Source organism: Caretta caretta, chromosome 1 (assembly GCF_965140235.1).
Source record: "Caretta caretta isolate rCarCar2 chromosome 1, rCarCar1.hap1, whole genome shotgun sequence".
Taxonomy (NCBI): Eukaryota; Metazoa; Chordata; order Testudines; family Cheloniidae; genus Caretta; species Caretta caretta.
Window position 1 is genome coordinate 57,678,261 of NC_134206.1, and position 16,397 is coordinate 57,694,657.

The 16,397-nt window shown below is 41.6% G+C and overlaps 1 long non-coding RNA gene across 7 annotated transcripts in view; it reads left to right on the forward strand.

Annotated features, from left to right (window-relative positions):
* The window catches only part of LOC125636437 (uncharacterized), a 69,862-nt gene that overhangs the window by 35,131 nt on the left and 18,334 nt on the right, over positions 1-16,397 (forward strand). For 6 of the 7 annotated variants that reach the window (XR_012668366.1, XR_012668369.1, XR_007356595.2 and 3 more), the window contains one exon: positions 8,957-9,026. The exons of the other annotated variant lie outside the window; for it this stretch is intronic. This is a non-coding gene — a long non-coding RNA (uncharacterized LOC125636437). The remainder of the gene's footprint in view (positions 1-8,956; positions 9,027-16,397) is intronic. 7 annotated transcript variants of the gene reach the window in all.

The window sequence follows — 16,397 nt, forward strand, 5'->3', positions numbered from 1 at the left end:
ATGGCATGGAATTTGGTATATTGCTGCAGACAGCCACCCAAAATTTTGTTGTCTGTCTCACTGCTCTTCTGCCTGCAGTTACCTCTTGCTCTCCATCTTTCCCTAAAAGAAGAGATTAAGTGGATTATAGTGCATGCTTCCTACACTGTTCCATGGAGCTAGGCAGCGGAGTGTGTCTAAGAGCTGAAGTCCAGCTTGCAGTCCAGTGAGTGGAGAGAGCCAAAAGTATAGCTTGGTGAGCTTGACAGCTAGAGAACAGCATAGCAGTCAAGGCCTAGGGAGCCAGATAGATGAGACACTTGAAGCTGGCCACAAACCCTCCTTCTCTGACAGGGATGAAAAGAAGGTGGTTCTAAACCAGGCTGCTAAGAAAATATCATGGGAGTCAATGCCTAGAATTGGAGCTGGGCCATCTGAAAATCCTAGCAAAAAAATCCATCCTCAAAAATAATTGTAAAAAAATGATTATCAATCAATTTTACGTCAATTAGTGTTTTCAATGATGAGCCACCCATGTGTGTGTTTGTGGTATGACAGGGGGATTAGAGTGAAAGTATTACATACTGATAGAATACATTAATCTAGAGCCTTCGGGTTGTTTCCACAGAATTTGGTCCTTCTGTGCCGCAGAGTCACTACACTTTTTTCAGTTGGTGCCAATTTTATATGTCCCTTCATGAAGGTGCAAAATAATAGAAGTGCAGTTCAGATTACCTTTTTTTAATATTCACCAAGACTGCAGTTAACAGGCAACAGGCCTATAGAATGCACTGCACTTCACCCCTTTCTCTGCAACTTCCTGCTTCTCTTCCACTCCCACTTAGCCTCTCCCCAGACCTAAAAAAGGTTCAGCGATACACATTCATTCAATGAAATATTTTCAATGTGCACTAACTTTTTAAGAGGACAATGGATATTAAACAACCACCAGAAATTCCTGTCATTGCCTAGAACTAGCATTTAATTCTCTGTTATGTGAAATAACTTTTTATATCTTCTTTTTATATCCTGCTTCACCCTCTTACAGGTTACACATGCATTGATATTCTTTTCCTCACTATTCTGCTGTAGCTGAACATTTTTGGCATGTGTTTCTTTAGCAGAAGAGACAGAGTTGAAATCAAAAGGTTCTATGGCAGTTAGATTTAGGCAACCAGTGAAAAAGGCACCAACTGAAAAAAGTGTAGTGACAGCCACAAAACTCCCATAAAGGGAAGAAAGGCAGGGGATAGTCAGTGAGGAAAAGTTAATAGGAAGCTGAGCGAAAGAGGAAAGGTTAGTAGGAAACAGGGTGTGTGAGAAGTGTAAGAGAAGTGAAAGTGTTTTAAAGGGAGAAAAGGGGATGGAACAAAAAAAGAAACAAAGGCCCTAATTCAGCAAAGCATTTGGAGCAGAATTTTCAAAAACACTGATCTAACTCTGCTCCCATTGAAGTGAAAGATAGAGGTTAATTCTGAGAGCTTTTGAAAAGCCCACCCTTAAGCATGTGCTTAACTTTAAGCACATAAGTAATTCCACCCCTATGCTTAAGTCCCACTGAAGCCAATGGGACTTGACCACAGGCTTAAGTGCTTTGCTGAAGCAGGATATGATTACTTGTGTGCTTAAAATTATACACATATTTAAGAGTTTTGCTGAATCTGGTCTCATGAAAACCAGAGAAAAAGTGACTGAGAAAGAAAAAAGAAACAAACTGTGAAATCCACATTAAAAAATAAATGAGTTCCTGGTTATTTCTTTATGCTCTGAGCATAAAGGTTGGATTACTGCCTGGTATCTCTTTGGTTTAAATATAAAAATAAAAACTTGTTTTTAATATAATGAATATATTGTAACACAGCAATTACCTCTGGCGAAAGATAATTAATTCAGTGAGTGATACCATTAATACTAAAGTAATTATTGACACAGGGTTGCAGCCTTAACTATTAAGGGGACTCACAGTCCTCTATGCCTACTTGCACTTGCACTTCCAAAACAGATTGTGTAATTAGCTGGGAGAGGGTTAATCTTTCCAATATTACTATCTCTATGGTAACAGGACCACAGAGATAGAAGGAGCTGTGGAAATCATGAAAGCAGCCAAGAAGGCGGTGCTCTCCATTACTTCTCACTCTATGATACTGCTACCATAGTGAAAGAGAAGACACAGAGACACCATCTCATAAGTATACCAAAAATCATCTGGAACACTGTCAGCATGCCACAGGTTACTTGTTATCTCTGTCCATCACTTGGAACCTATGGACCACATTTTGCGTACCACTGTTTAAAACTGTTCTCTACCAACAAGACAAGGAAAAAAGAACATCTTTATGTAATCATTAAATTATATACCAAAAAAATCCTGAAATTTATCACACTGCTCCTTATTTTTCAGCCTCTGGTCATCATTTTCACACCTTTCCTAATCAATTTAAAACTGTGGAATAGTACCAGGTTTACTGCTGGAGGCATGCTGTTCTGGAGCAATGCAAACAAATGGATGAAATATTCTGAAACATATCCATAAAACTGAAAAAATAGGCTTTATATTAATTTTAAAAATAAATAAATAAAACCCGTAAATAAATAAAAATAATATTCTTAAAATAAATGCAAAAATACAAAAGACCTACATTTAAATCTCAATGTTTTACAAAGAATATTAATGGGGAGAGTGAAGGATTAACTCTCAAATTCTATTCCTACTCTGCCTCTTTCTTATGATCTTGGGCAATTCACTTAATCTTTCTATGTTTTGTTTTACCCATCAGTAAAATAGGTATAATAAAATAATACTTTGCACTTCACAGAGATATTGTGAGGCTTAATAAAAGTTGATGCATGCTGTGAGGTCCTACAGGCCGCATACCAGAAATGAGAAATTGGAGAAGCAATTGAACAACCTAAATTAAGCCAGGATTGGAGGAAACAGATTAGGTAGCAAAAAAGCAAATAAGTAAATGCTAGACAAAGAGTTTATGTTATAGGTGCCCAATCCTGCATTAATATCAGTGGCATTCCATTCAGATGCAGGAATTCACCCATACAGAATTCAAGGCTCCAGTGCTTCGAACACTTGCACTTATGTTCAACTTTATTCATGTGAGTCATTCTATTGATGAGACTATTCATGGGGAAAGTTAAGCACATGCATAAACGTCTGCAGGATCAGGGTCTAAAGTTGGTATTAAGGGACTTATCTACAGAAGTTATTGTATCAATGACAATTATTTTTGCAAAGCCATGGACAACTGAAGAGGTAACAAAAGACTGAGAAGAACAATTACGATATCTATTTTCAAAAAATGAAAGAAGTATGGTCCTGGTGATTACCATTCTGTACATCTGTGGTGCCCAAACTTTTCCTGTCGTCCCCCCCTTACCAGTAATGGAATGAGTTTGTGCTCCCCCTCCATTACTGCACAGTTGGCTCAGCAGAGGAGACTGGGCTGAAGGTGGAGCTGGGGGCAGAACTGGGGATGGGGGAGGAGCTGGGGCTAGAGGCAGAGCTGGTGTGGGGATGGAGAAGGAATGTGGGCAGAGCTAGGCTGGGGTCAGAACTGGGCTGGGGGTGGAGCGCAGCAGTGGCTGGGCCAGAGCTGCGCAGGGGGCGGAGCGGAACAGGGTGGCACTGTGGGGCTGGCCTGGGCCCTGCCACACACACCCCAAATGTTTGGGGGCATGCCCCATAGTTTGGAGACCACTGCAGGGGTGCCAGAACAGGGGAGGGCTAGGAGGCCATGGTCCCATCACTTTTAAAAGTGGGAAGGCTATGCCCTCCCACTATTTACCGGCTGTAAGGGTGAGCAATGGGGAGACGGGGCGGAGAGGAATGAGCCGGGGGCAGGGTTTTGAGGGGAAGAGGCGATGCAAGAGTGGGGCCTCTGGGGAAAGCGTCAGCACAGGGGCTAGACCACTGCTATACATCTAAGTTCTATGACTGCTAAAATAAAACATCCAGTGAAAGAACTGAATAGTCATGGAGAATAAACTACTTTCTCACCATTAAATGTTTTCCCTTCAGTTCAGGGTTGAAGCTCATTGGCAGGGCACTGTGAAGAAGTTTGCTGTGCCACTGCCCCCTGAAACTTATCTATGGACAAATATAGGGCTTCAGTTTCAGCAGTTGCCAAACTGGCACCTTTCAAGAGTGCTAAATTAACAACAAAAACATTAAAACAGCAAGTGTATTGATATTTAAAAACCAGCAACATTTGGACAGGTTTATCGATGTGCTACTGTGCAATCAAAGCTCAATAACATCTCACTTCTTTACTTAGTCCCAGCAAAGGAGGATGTGCTTCATTACTCTTTGGGGGCCTGGTAGCTATTTCAGGATCAATGTCAGGGGTTTAGAATGAAATATAGTATATCCAGCCTTTCTTGCCCATAAGGCTCATACTTATCCTAAGAGAATCATGACAGTAGGAAGACTTAAAAGTTAAATTGAGGGTTGGCTATTCAGAGTTCAGAGGCGGGGAAGGGTAAAAATGTGCTACAATTTTTTTTGACAAAATATTTGTAAGAAGGTCTACAAAACAGATGTACTTCTCAGTTCTGCAAATACTTTTTACTTGGTGTACTGTGTATTATCAGGAGAAGTTCCAATGAGTATGTCTACACTGGCGAATTTAGGACCTTTAATTCACCAACACTGCAACACTACCAGTAAACAATAGTAGATGTGGTATACCAACGTCTTGTCTATACTACAGCCTCTATCACTGCTATCACAAGTGAAGCTGCAACTGTGAAGAGTTACAGGTCCTAAATTTGCCAAGATAACCTGAAGACTGGATCCTTATTGTAGGAAGTAGAGGAGGGGTGGTAAGAGGACTAGGAGAACACGCAGCAAGTTAAGGCTACTAGACTGGTCAGCCTGAAATTTCTACAGATATTATCAAACCTGAAGGACGGCTGGTAGGAAAGTAAATCTGGAGAGAGGCATAAAGGAATCTGCATGGAGGCTGGAGGTCTGGTATGGAAGAGAGTTTTAGCACTCCTGGGGGAATTCTGTGCCACTGTGCATGTGCAGAATGCATGTCCCGCATGTCCCCCACAGATTTCTTTGCTTCCCTGCAGAAAAATGACTTTCTGACAGGGAAGCAAAGTGAAGCTGCAAGAGCAGTCACATATCCCTCCCTAGCAGTGCAGGTACAGCATTTCAGGCACCCAAAGTAGCCGGCGGAGAGGTAAATCACTGCAGGACTGGGGACACCCCAACCAGTGGTTCCTACCCTGAGCCAGGATCAGCTGCTAGTCCCGGCTGGGCTGGAGGCAGGAGAGGATGGGACTTCCTCTTCTGCTGCAAGGAGTGGCTGGGACTGTGTCAGACCCACCCCCAGAAAACTCCCCCAGCTCCAGGAAGCTCAGCATCCTCCCCTGCTTCCCGCCCACATCCACCCAACCCCCATGCATCCAGACCTCCCATACCCTGACACCCCTACCAAGCCTCACCTGGTAATCCAGAACCCCCTAGCCCTCCATACCTGAATCCCACCCCACTGAACCTCAACCCCTGCATCTGGAGCCCCCCTGCACCGATACCCCCTGCCTCCGGACCCCCATCCCTGCACCCAGACCACCCCCCACTGAGCTCCCTGCACTCAAACCCCCACCCTGATGCTCCACCCCCTGCACCACCCTGAGTCCCCACATCCAGACCCCCATGCCACTGACCCCCAACTAGCTGCACCCAGACCCCCACCCCGCCAGTGCCACTCCCCCAGAACCCAGACCCCCCTCCTGAGACCCCACACCCAGACCCCTCTGCTGAGCCCCAACCACCTTCACCTGGAAGCCCCTGCAGAGTCCCATTGCCTCTGCACCTGGAACCCACCCCCCCAACGAGCCTCTGTGCATCTAGACCCCCACACACACCTAGAACCCCCACTGAGCTGCCTGCACCCAGATTGTCCCATACAGAATCCTCTCGCCCCACATCTGGATTCCTCCACACTGAGCCCTTCCACACTTGGATCCTGCCTGGTTGAGCATGCCTGCCCCACACCTGGTATGCCTGGTGCAGTGGGGCAGGGCCCAGGGTGTTTCTGGGGCAGGACCAGGCCTTGTGCTGTGTCAGGTTCGGGTGCAGCCTGACCACTGAGTCCATGTTCCAGGGATGGGGGCGCTGCAAGGTGATCTCTCACCTTCGTGCAGCCAATGGCCTGTGCTCCCCACTGTCCTGCTGGAGCCTCTGCATTTATTTATTGACAAATAAAACTTGCATAATTTTGCAGAATTTTTAAATATTGTGTACAGAATTTTTAATTTTTTGGCACAGAATTTTTAAATTTTTGGCACAAATTGCCCTCAGGAGTAGATCAGATAGAAATACAAGCTGGGCAAGGCACAGCTCAAATTGTGCAGGAGGGAAATCCCCCAAGCTCCACCCACAACCCAAATTCTGCCCATTTGGGATACCAAAATGAGATGCCACTCACAATAGATTGCACAGGTGTTCAAATCTGATCATACATGTTCTTCTGGGCTCCTCAGGCTTGGCACCCTTCAGTGGGATTTGGATACACCCACTGGATTATTAAGGTACAGGAACAATAGACAAGCATCTAAGGCCCTGGCTCCAAGTGTTATGTGATAATGACAGAATCTCGATGTTCATTACAAGCAAAAGTCTCTAACCTTCATGGTTGTGAAAAAAATCTTAAAAACACGAGCCAAGGTTAATTGATGCAATAATGTGCATCTGAGTCTGCAGACAGCATCCAGCAAAGGCAGCCATTATAGCCAGAGAGGAAGCTGCTTGACCTGACATTCACCATCCATAGCAGACCAAACACCTGCTGATCTAGGGGGACCTGGCCTGGTCAAGGTGAGAATTTGGGGATTGGCTGTCCCTTGGCAGCTCAGAGACACCCCACCCCACCCCACCCCACCCCCGGCTCTGTTCTTCCCTCTGACCTTTAGCTTCACTGGTCAAATTGAGGGGTGGAAAGCGGTGATACTCTCCCAAATGCCTCCCACTTGTGACACCAGAATGGACATCACTCACTGTAAATTGCACAGATCTTCATAATATGATCATCCCTTTCCTTTTTTATGCTGTGATCAGCAGTTAAGTAGTTAACAATTTTGATATTTAAATCATTGTAATTGTACAATATTTGACTCAATACCCCATTGAGATCAATCGAAGTAGTTAAGAAATCAAGACATCTTCCATTGGTTTCTATTTGTGCAGATCTGTTCAGTTATAAGTAATAATGAGAATAACTTTTTTTAATGTAAGTTTCACTGGTTACCTTAGATTTGAGATATAGTGAGATACTCGTGAATGATTGTATTTATAAGTGTCTTGGAGATCTAAATGCTTGTTAGAGAGAGCCAAAAAAGTCCAAAGAGAACAAAATTTCAGGAAGTGTTTATTTTTTTAAAGTTTCAAATGGAAGTTTCTGCCTTTATATGAAATAATCTAGAAAATTCAAGTAGGATGTTAGTCTATGGCCCTGATTTTGCAAAAACTTATACAGAAAGTATATGATTACTAAAGTCAATGGGACTACTAACAGTGCATAACATTAGCTATGTGCCTAAAATCTTTACAGGATAGGGGCCTAAGTGTGTTAAGTATGGAGTCTAAATCTGAGGGCAATGATTAGATATTAGGGTATACAAAATCTCACTTTAGCTACAATCTTGGTGAAACCTTAACTATGAAGTTTTGATTGACAACATCATAATTCACACTACAGACCAGAACAATTACAACCTGTTGTGTAGGCTGTCCGATCTCCATGGTACACCTTTTCCTTATATACTGTTTTTGCATTATAGTTAAAAAATGATTATTCATAGAAAAATGATATCTAGAATGTTTTGACTATGAATCAGTGTGTATAAACTAAACACATACAGTATAGACAGTACTATAGTTTTTCTTTCACTGCTTTCATTGAAAATGAAATTTTTGATACTTTATCAGTTCAAAGGTCATTTTTTTGAAAGTTTGATTTTCACTAATCTTTTAGTAAATTAAGGGTAAAATATATATGTATCTTTACTGCTATGAAGTGATTAATTAATTATTTTTGAACACAATTTAAAATAGCTAAACTTTACAAGATGAAGTTTTTCAGGCAGCTAGTGCTTATTGCGAACTTGTTTCAAAGATAATTTGAGGGAAAGGATATAAAAATTTAAAAATCACTTTTGTAATATATTAATATAACATTTCCACTAATTTGAAGGACAATGTAATAAATTAAACACAGAATATCAATGTATGCAATGTTGTTGTAGTCATGTTGGTCCCAGGATATCAGAGAGACAACTAGGTGAGGTAATATCTTTAATTGGGCCAACTTCTGTTGGTGAAAGAGACAAGCTTTCGAGCTTACACAGAGCTCTTCTTCATGTCTCTCTACATAATGGTAATGTGAGTTATGTGATTATTTATGTGTTATTTTTGCACTGCCATTTCACTGTGAAGTTCCAGAACTGCATCGTTTTGACCATACAGCTCTAGAAGTGTGCAGTGAAATCAATAGAAATATTAGGCCCTCAGCTTACAAACCTTTATACCTGTGAATAGTTTTGCTGAGCTTAATGGACTCACTCACATACATGAAGGGAAAGATTTTCAAAGATTATAAAAGTCAATGGGAGTATGGCACCTAACTCCCATTTGTGCCTTTTTGAAAATCTGCCCCAAAGTTAGGTATGTAAACAAGCGTTTGCAGGATCAGGGCCTTGTTTACTTAATCTTTTTTCTTAAGAAAAGAAAAGAAGTTACATGAAATATCTTACAATAATTTTACATTAAGGTTATAATTTTAGGCCCGGCCCCTGACACTGCAAGCTACTCTGCACTGGTGCAATGGATGGGTTCTGTTCAAGCACAGGGGTCCCTCAGAGGAGATGGTCCTTAAGCAGTTAAAAGCCAAGTGTTGTATAGTGGTTTGAACAGGAGACTAAAAGTCAAGCCTGACTTCTTATCCTTCTGCCTCCACAGCCCTAAGTCACAACCTCCATCTCAGTTTCCACATCTGTAAAATGGGGATAGTGATACACCAAACTAGCAGGTGGGTTACCATGATTAGTCAATGTTTATGAAGTGGCTTGATGATGAAAGAGTCTATATACATTGCTAAGCCTTGTTAAATGCCAAAGCTAACACTTTCAAAGGAAATCTTCATTTGCCAACACTGAAGGTAGGCAGTCTGTCCAGTGGCTAGTTATATACTCTGGGCCCAACGGTGCCCTCAGATGGGCCCACACAGCTGCAGTCCACTTCAGGGAGAGCTGCCTAGCTGCGTCTGGGGCAGAATCGGGCGCTGATGTAAACTGACTTGTGGGAGCTGCTGTGGCCGAGGCAGAATCGGGCCCCGCAGGCTACAGCTGTGCCATGGGGGAGAGTTAGTCTGAGCGCCTCAAACTTCTGCGTGGCCTGACTCGGAGGTGGGGGGTGCGGGGTGGGGGTGAGGGGGGGGGTCGGGCTGTAACGCGAGCGCTGCACTGGCAATGGGCTTGGGGATGGACTGGGTTATTATCGGGTGCGCTTAAGTTTCTCGATGTTGCTCTCCTCCCCTCCCCCCTTTTCCTCTCTCTGAGTCTCCCTCCCCCTCCCCCCTGTCTCGACCGCCTCCCCCCCTTTACCTTGACAAGTCCATGGGGCTGATGGTGAATGACTGTCTCTCTCCCCAGGGTCTGGGGCTCTGGGTGACATTCCCCCCTCCCCCCCCCCATGAGTGGCGGTTGGGTTGCTAGTGCGGGCGCGCGCGCTAGCGGGGAGGGGGAGGGGTGCTATTGACAGCAGCGCCGTGTCCGTAGCGCTGCCTCAGCGCGAGCGGCTCTCCCCCTCGCTCCCCCCTCCCATTCCCGGCATGCCCTAGGGCAGCGGGGCTGGCTCTAACGAATTTGAATGAAGAGCCCTGCGCTTTCGGCGCCATTTTCGAGTGATGCCCGATTGCATCGCTGCCGTGGGGGAGCCGGAGCTGGCGGGGCCGCTGGGCTGGGCGCAGACCGCCGCCAAAAATACCCGCGGCCCGAGGAGGCGCCCGCACAGGCGGTAAGAGCCGGAGGGAGCGGCCGCGGGGGGAGGGTGTTGTCCGGTTAACGGGGTCGACCCGTGTCCCGCCTCCGGGAAAAATCCACCCGAAGCCCTGTCGGGGAGCGAGCAGTGGGGATCCCGGCCCCGGAGGCAGCCGTGGGGTGAGCAGGGCGGCGGTCGCGGCGCCCCCTCAGCGTCTCTGTCACTGTCAGTCTCCAGCCTGGGAGGATCGGGGCCCGAAGCGGCCGCCTCTCTCAGGTAGCCCCCGCCCCAGGGCGACTGAAGGGAGCATCTCCCGGGCAGAGACCCTGTCTGCGATAGCGCTCGTGCTCCCCCTCCCCCGCCCGCCCGCTCGCTCGCTTTCCGGAGCGACTCAGCCCCAAGCAGAGATGGGCAGGGAAGTTAGAGGCAGGCTGGGGACCCGGAGCACCCCGAGCGGAGGGCGCCTTCCCAGCTCCCGTTGGGCGCCCCTCGGCCGCGGCGTGACATGACAGGCTGTGTTCCCCGTGGCCGTGGGCGTTGCGGGGCACACGGGAGCGGACTCGGGGTACAGCGATTGCCGGTTCCCCTGTTCTGCAGCAGCCAGCAGGGCTCCCCGCTCCCAGCCTCCCTCTTGCCTCCCGGCCCCCCCTCCCCGGGTTTGTAACCTGGATTAGGGCCCCCCGAATAGCCCCTTCGCCCCCCCCCCTCCTCCCCCGGCTCCTTTCGATGAAGGCAGGTTGACTCCTCTGTCTCGGAGCTCTCTCAGCCTCGCACTTTTTCAGATCATAATTTCCCGTGTCACGATCTCGAAGCCGTCTTTAGCAGAGACCTGGGTGACGGTTGTGCTGCCGCACGCTATCGCATTTATCATCTCCGGCCCTTTGGCTAATAACGAAGGACCAACGCGCTTTTAATCGTATATTGCCATGGCTAATTGTTTTTAACATTTACACCCTAGTTTCCCGAGCTCAAAGGGAAAACGTAATTTGGGGCCGTTTGAATCGTACCAGTTATTTGTAGATGCTTTTCGCCTTCTCCTCCTCCATCCCCCCAAAATGAGTAAATATCGTCCCCATAGACAGCGTAGCCTAATACTGTGATTAGAAGTGGCCATTCACCATCTCTTCTCCGCCTACTAAATTCTCCGTCTCTGTCACCCGGGTCGCTATTTGTCATTGGCTTAGCTGTTTTTTTGGTGGCTGTTTCTATGTCAGTTCTCGGTGGGCAGCAGTTCTCGGTCTCCCCTAGGTTGTGTGTATTTGTGCTTATGGTGATATGTAATGGGCTCACTCTCGCAGTGTATGTGATGAGCGATTACCCCGTTGCATACACATAATATGTGACACTCTGTGCCTTTTCCTCCACGACGCTATTTAACCCTCTCGGGACTGGTTTTGGCGTGGGCGCTCACTCTTCATAGTTGCGCACACACAAGAAAGACATCTTTTTGTTGCAGCAGTTACTTGGTGGGAGTGAGTGGGGGATAATAATATACAGGGGGCAGATAAGCTAACATACAGCACTGCAAGCTCAGAAACAGGCAGACCATCTGGCTCCTTCCCAGATATAATTTCTAGCGCTACTTTTATTCTTCTGCCTACTTCCCTATTCGCTTTCGGCTGACAGAACCTTTCTCAGATGCAGGAAAACGTATGAATATTTCCCCGAATCCTGCTAGATCTTAGGGCACCACTCTGCTTTCCTTGTGCACCCAGAACTCCCATTGAATCCCTGGGAGTGTTGGGTGCGCAATGAATTCAGGATCGGGCCCTCATTTATGTGCCACTTCAGAAAATACTGGACCGAGTATACGGTCCCCCTGATTGGCTGCATGAACGCATTACTGGGGCTTGAAGGTTGGACTGGGTCATAGGATTTCTCCGCTTCTCTCGCTCTGCCCCCTGCGCGCATCTATCCACTCTGGTTAACGACAGGAGTGTGTGCGTTTTACTTAGCACCCTCTGCTCCGAAAATAATGAGTTAACAGAGTAACGTAGGAGGAGGGACGTACAGAAGAGTTGGGGTGCAGAAGTGCTGTACAAAGGATTTCTATGTACATGGCTGAAGGCTTGTAGCCTTAAAGTGAAATACAAAACTTAGCATGTTAGCTGGATTCAAGGTATTTTCTGTGTAAGGCAGAAATACAATAGTTTAAGAACACATTCTTATTGTGAACCCTGGGGTTTTCTCGGTTTTTAAATCCAGTTTTCAAATCAGACTATTCAGTCTATTTATTCAGCTACAGTTACTCTCAGTTTGTCCCTAGTTTATCATTAAATCCTCATAGCTAGAAATTTAAATTTAATCTGTTCAATTGTGATGCTAATAATACCTTATTACATTTTAGCATTTATTTCTTTGGAGGTGTATGATTACTACTTAACTGTTTTAAGAAACATTTTTAATACTTTGTGTGGGAATGTGCACAAAGCTGTTTCTTTGTAGCTGAGTGTATACTTTTTAAAATATCAGTATTTGAACAGATTTACACTATTCAGCAATGGAAGTAAAATTTATAAACACTGACTTTCACTTTCAAGGAAATAACTGTCCTGACTCATAGTTAATTTAGAAAACAGAACAGGTAAGTATTGTACAGGTGCGTATGTTTTATTTCTCTGACATTCAAGTACAAAGCATACATATTATGCTTTGTAATAGTCTTCTATAATTAAAATGTTTGTACTTATTAGATATTTAACTACATCAAACAGTTATTTCTTTTTAGCTTAATTTTTATTTCAGAACTTTACCATTTCCATTTTTATAATGATATAAAAGTGGGTGTGGCTAAAAAGAAAGCAGTAGGCAATCTGATATCATTATACAGTGCACATATATGTAATTTATATAGGTTTCCTGATACTTGATTTACTCATTTGATGTATTTGAGAAATTCACTTAGTTTAAATTGAATCTCATAGGACTGCTTGCATTTTTCACCTTAGTTAAAATGTCAAACATTAACTGAGGTTTACTTGGCCTTAGAAAAGATTAATTTGATATTTCCTCTAAATATATGTGTAGCTGTAATAAACATGTATTTACACTAGACCCATAAATGAAAGTTATAGTTATGTACTTGTGATCCGATTATTGCTTATAATTTTGTCATGAAACATAATTAGTATCCTCTTCATAAATTTGTTTCTATTAAGCCTGTTCAGTTATTTTGGCTCTCAGAAAAACTTTTCAAATAGGTTACAGTTGTCCTGTTAAAAGCTAGAGTTGCACTGAAACTTCCCAAGAGGTACCGGGTGTTTTTGGTTTTGTTTTTCATTTGATTGTTTTTTGCAAGTGTAAATCTACTGAAGATTGAAGAAACTTTTTTTTAATAAATAAAAATTTATTTCCTAGTAATTTTCAATTACGTGGGTAGCTTTTACTGATATTGTGTTGTATTGCATTGGAAATGTATTGTAGCAACATTTTGAGATAGAATGTTTTAGTTAGTTAGATATTAAAGTTAGAATATACCATCTGTCCTTTTTTTTTCTTTTTCTTTTTTTTTTTAGCTTAATGGAATCAAGACTTCTTACTGTTCCATGTGAAATACAAAGCTATAGAGGAAAACTTATTTCTAAACTTAATAGTTTTAATTTCCTTAAGTTAACTGTTACTTTCTGTATCAGAATTTGTAGTTACATATTGCTTGAACTTATACACGGTACCTACCTATAGGTACACTCCTCAGGGAAAATTTATGTTACCCATATTGGATGTCATATGGCTGTTCTAACAGGTGTATCAAAAAAAATTCTGGAGTGTTTAGTGTGTATATATACACACACTTCCTATTTTTATGTACAGAATAGTAATGTAACTGTCCGTTTTTGTAACAACTTACTATTTTTTAATATTTGAGATAGGAAATATTCAACTATATTTAAAAGGAACTGAGAAATTTAAAGTTATAGTCTCTGTATATGCTGGAGGTTTTTGCTTTCTTAGATACAGGGGTTTTTTCCAAAGCCAATTACTAATCATTTCAGTAATTACATTCATTACTCATTTTATCACAAATTGTCAAAGGTAGAGCATCTTAGACTTATTCTGGCTATCTGTGGAAGCTATAGGGAATAAAATTCAGGGTTTTATGTCCAAATTGAAATGAATATTTGATAGTAAAATTTTTAAAAACAGAAAATCGCTTATTTTTAAAGTATATAAATATATTTTGGATATATTCTCTATGCATATATTTGCAAGTTCTTTATAGCCAATAATCTTGCGCTAGAACCAGTGGTCAGGAAAAATACTACCTTTCCTATTAACAATATTAATTTTTTGTTTGGACCAAGCTGTACAAAATCACTTTATATTTTATACACAGTATATTACATTTCTGTGATTCTTTACACACTACTTCAGTTTAGAAGTAAGTTGTTTAAGTTTTGACTCAGCTAGTAATACGTTTTTAAGATAGATATAATAGTAAAGTATCTACAAATATTGAGGGAAAGGTGAGACAAATAACAGGGATATGAAAGTTGTCTAAATTTAAACCTAAATGAAAAAGTCGGTTTGCAATTTTATTTATTTTGTGAATTATTGGCACTTGCTCTATAGAATTGCTGAATAGTCACTGTTTTAGTACCAATCAAACTTGAACTTCTTTTCTTTAACACTATGTTATCATTAAAATATTTTCATAATTTTGTGTGGTACACTATATTTCTGAGATGGTAAGAATTGGCTTAGTTTAAACGTTCTGTCTTTGTTTTAATATAACTTAAATCAATGCCTGTATTGATTTGTTTAACCCTTTATTGTAATTTTTTTTTAAAAAAGAAATCTAATTCTGCTAAAAGAAACATTTGGGTAGGTCTATACCTTAGAGATTTAATGAGTCCATAATTCTGAGAAATTAATTTAGTTCTCAGCTTCATTTATTTTTGTATGACAACTTCCATCAGTCTTGCATGAAGATTGAAGGTGGATAATGTAACTTCACTTCTAATTCAGTTATGTTGTAAGTTTGACTGTTTTTTAATTGACTAGTATTTGTGTCTAATTGGAGTTCACTGTAGTTGTACCTTTAAAAGCTAGTTTCTATTTGTGGAAAGTAATAGACTTCAAAATCTTTCTTTAATTCTGAAAAGTCTTTTAAAAATTTTAGCAGTTCAGAATATCTAGAGTACAAGTATGTCCCCATTTATTATTGTGTATACACACAAATGTTGTATAAATATAAGTATATAGCTTTTACTAAACACTAAAGCATTTCCAAAGAAGACTTATTCAAAATCAAGATATAATCTCCATTTTACGTGAAACTGAAAAAAATAGCAATGCTTTTCAGTGGTCTTTATTAATGTCTAAAGGAACCCACTACTGAAAGTGGCAAAAATATATATATTCAGCTATTTAGTTTCTAAAGGCTCGTCAGTGTACCCACTGTAAATATAGATTATTAATAACTTTGAGAATTGAGTCAAAAATTGAGTCAAAAACACTAATGTGTTTATCTAGTAAGAAATGTCCAGTTGGGTTAAGATTTGGACTTAGAAAAATATCTTGATCATGATTTTAAATTTCTTTTGTGATAATAGGAATATGTTTAGCTTCAAACTTAACATTTAACATATTAAAAGATTATATTACTATAATTTTTTTTAGAAAAAAATCAACAAAAGAAATATTTTATTGGCTGGATATTTTTTCCAAATTATTTGTGCTTGAAGGGTAGGAGTAGAGAAGATGTACTGGGGAAGAGGGAATAAAGGTAAAAAAAAATACATTTTTACAATAAGAGGAAGTTAACCTTATTTAAGATACTACCATTTTCTTTAATAAAACTTGAAAATAAAGTTAAGGAGTAAAGAGCAAATATATTGAAAATATTTGTAAACAGGTGACCAGATGTAATCATCTGCTGCTTGTTTAATAGACATAGTCAGGATGTACCTTGTTGTAGCACCTATAGTACAAAAGCTAAAGAAATCTGAGAATTTGGCTATATTATTTCACTGTTTCTTCCTGTAAATATTTGAAGTGACCATCTTTATCAGGTTTTTGCCTTGTTTTTAATCCAACAAATTCCATGGTCAGATTTCCATCCCCCCTTCATCTCCCCCAAAATGTGTGTGACTGCAATACTATACAATTCCATTAGATGTTATAGAGTAACTTATTGTGTTTATACAATTCCTCCTTGTTAAAAATGTTGATTGTACTGCTGGTGTCTTGAAAAAAGTTGGCTAAAAACTGTTTTAAAGAAAGCAGTACATGCTAAACACTACTTGATAAAAGTCAGTAGCGGATTTCAGGAAGTATCACAGCGCACACGTTAATTGTTAAATGTTTATAGTTAACTGTTTAATTCTTTTTCTCCCCTCCCACTCATTCTCCCCCTTACTTCCCACAAGAATACATTATAGGGAGAATGAAAGCAGAAACATACTAATCTGATTTGTTTCAG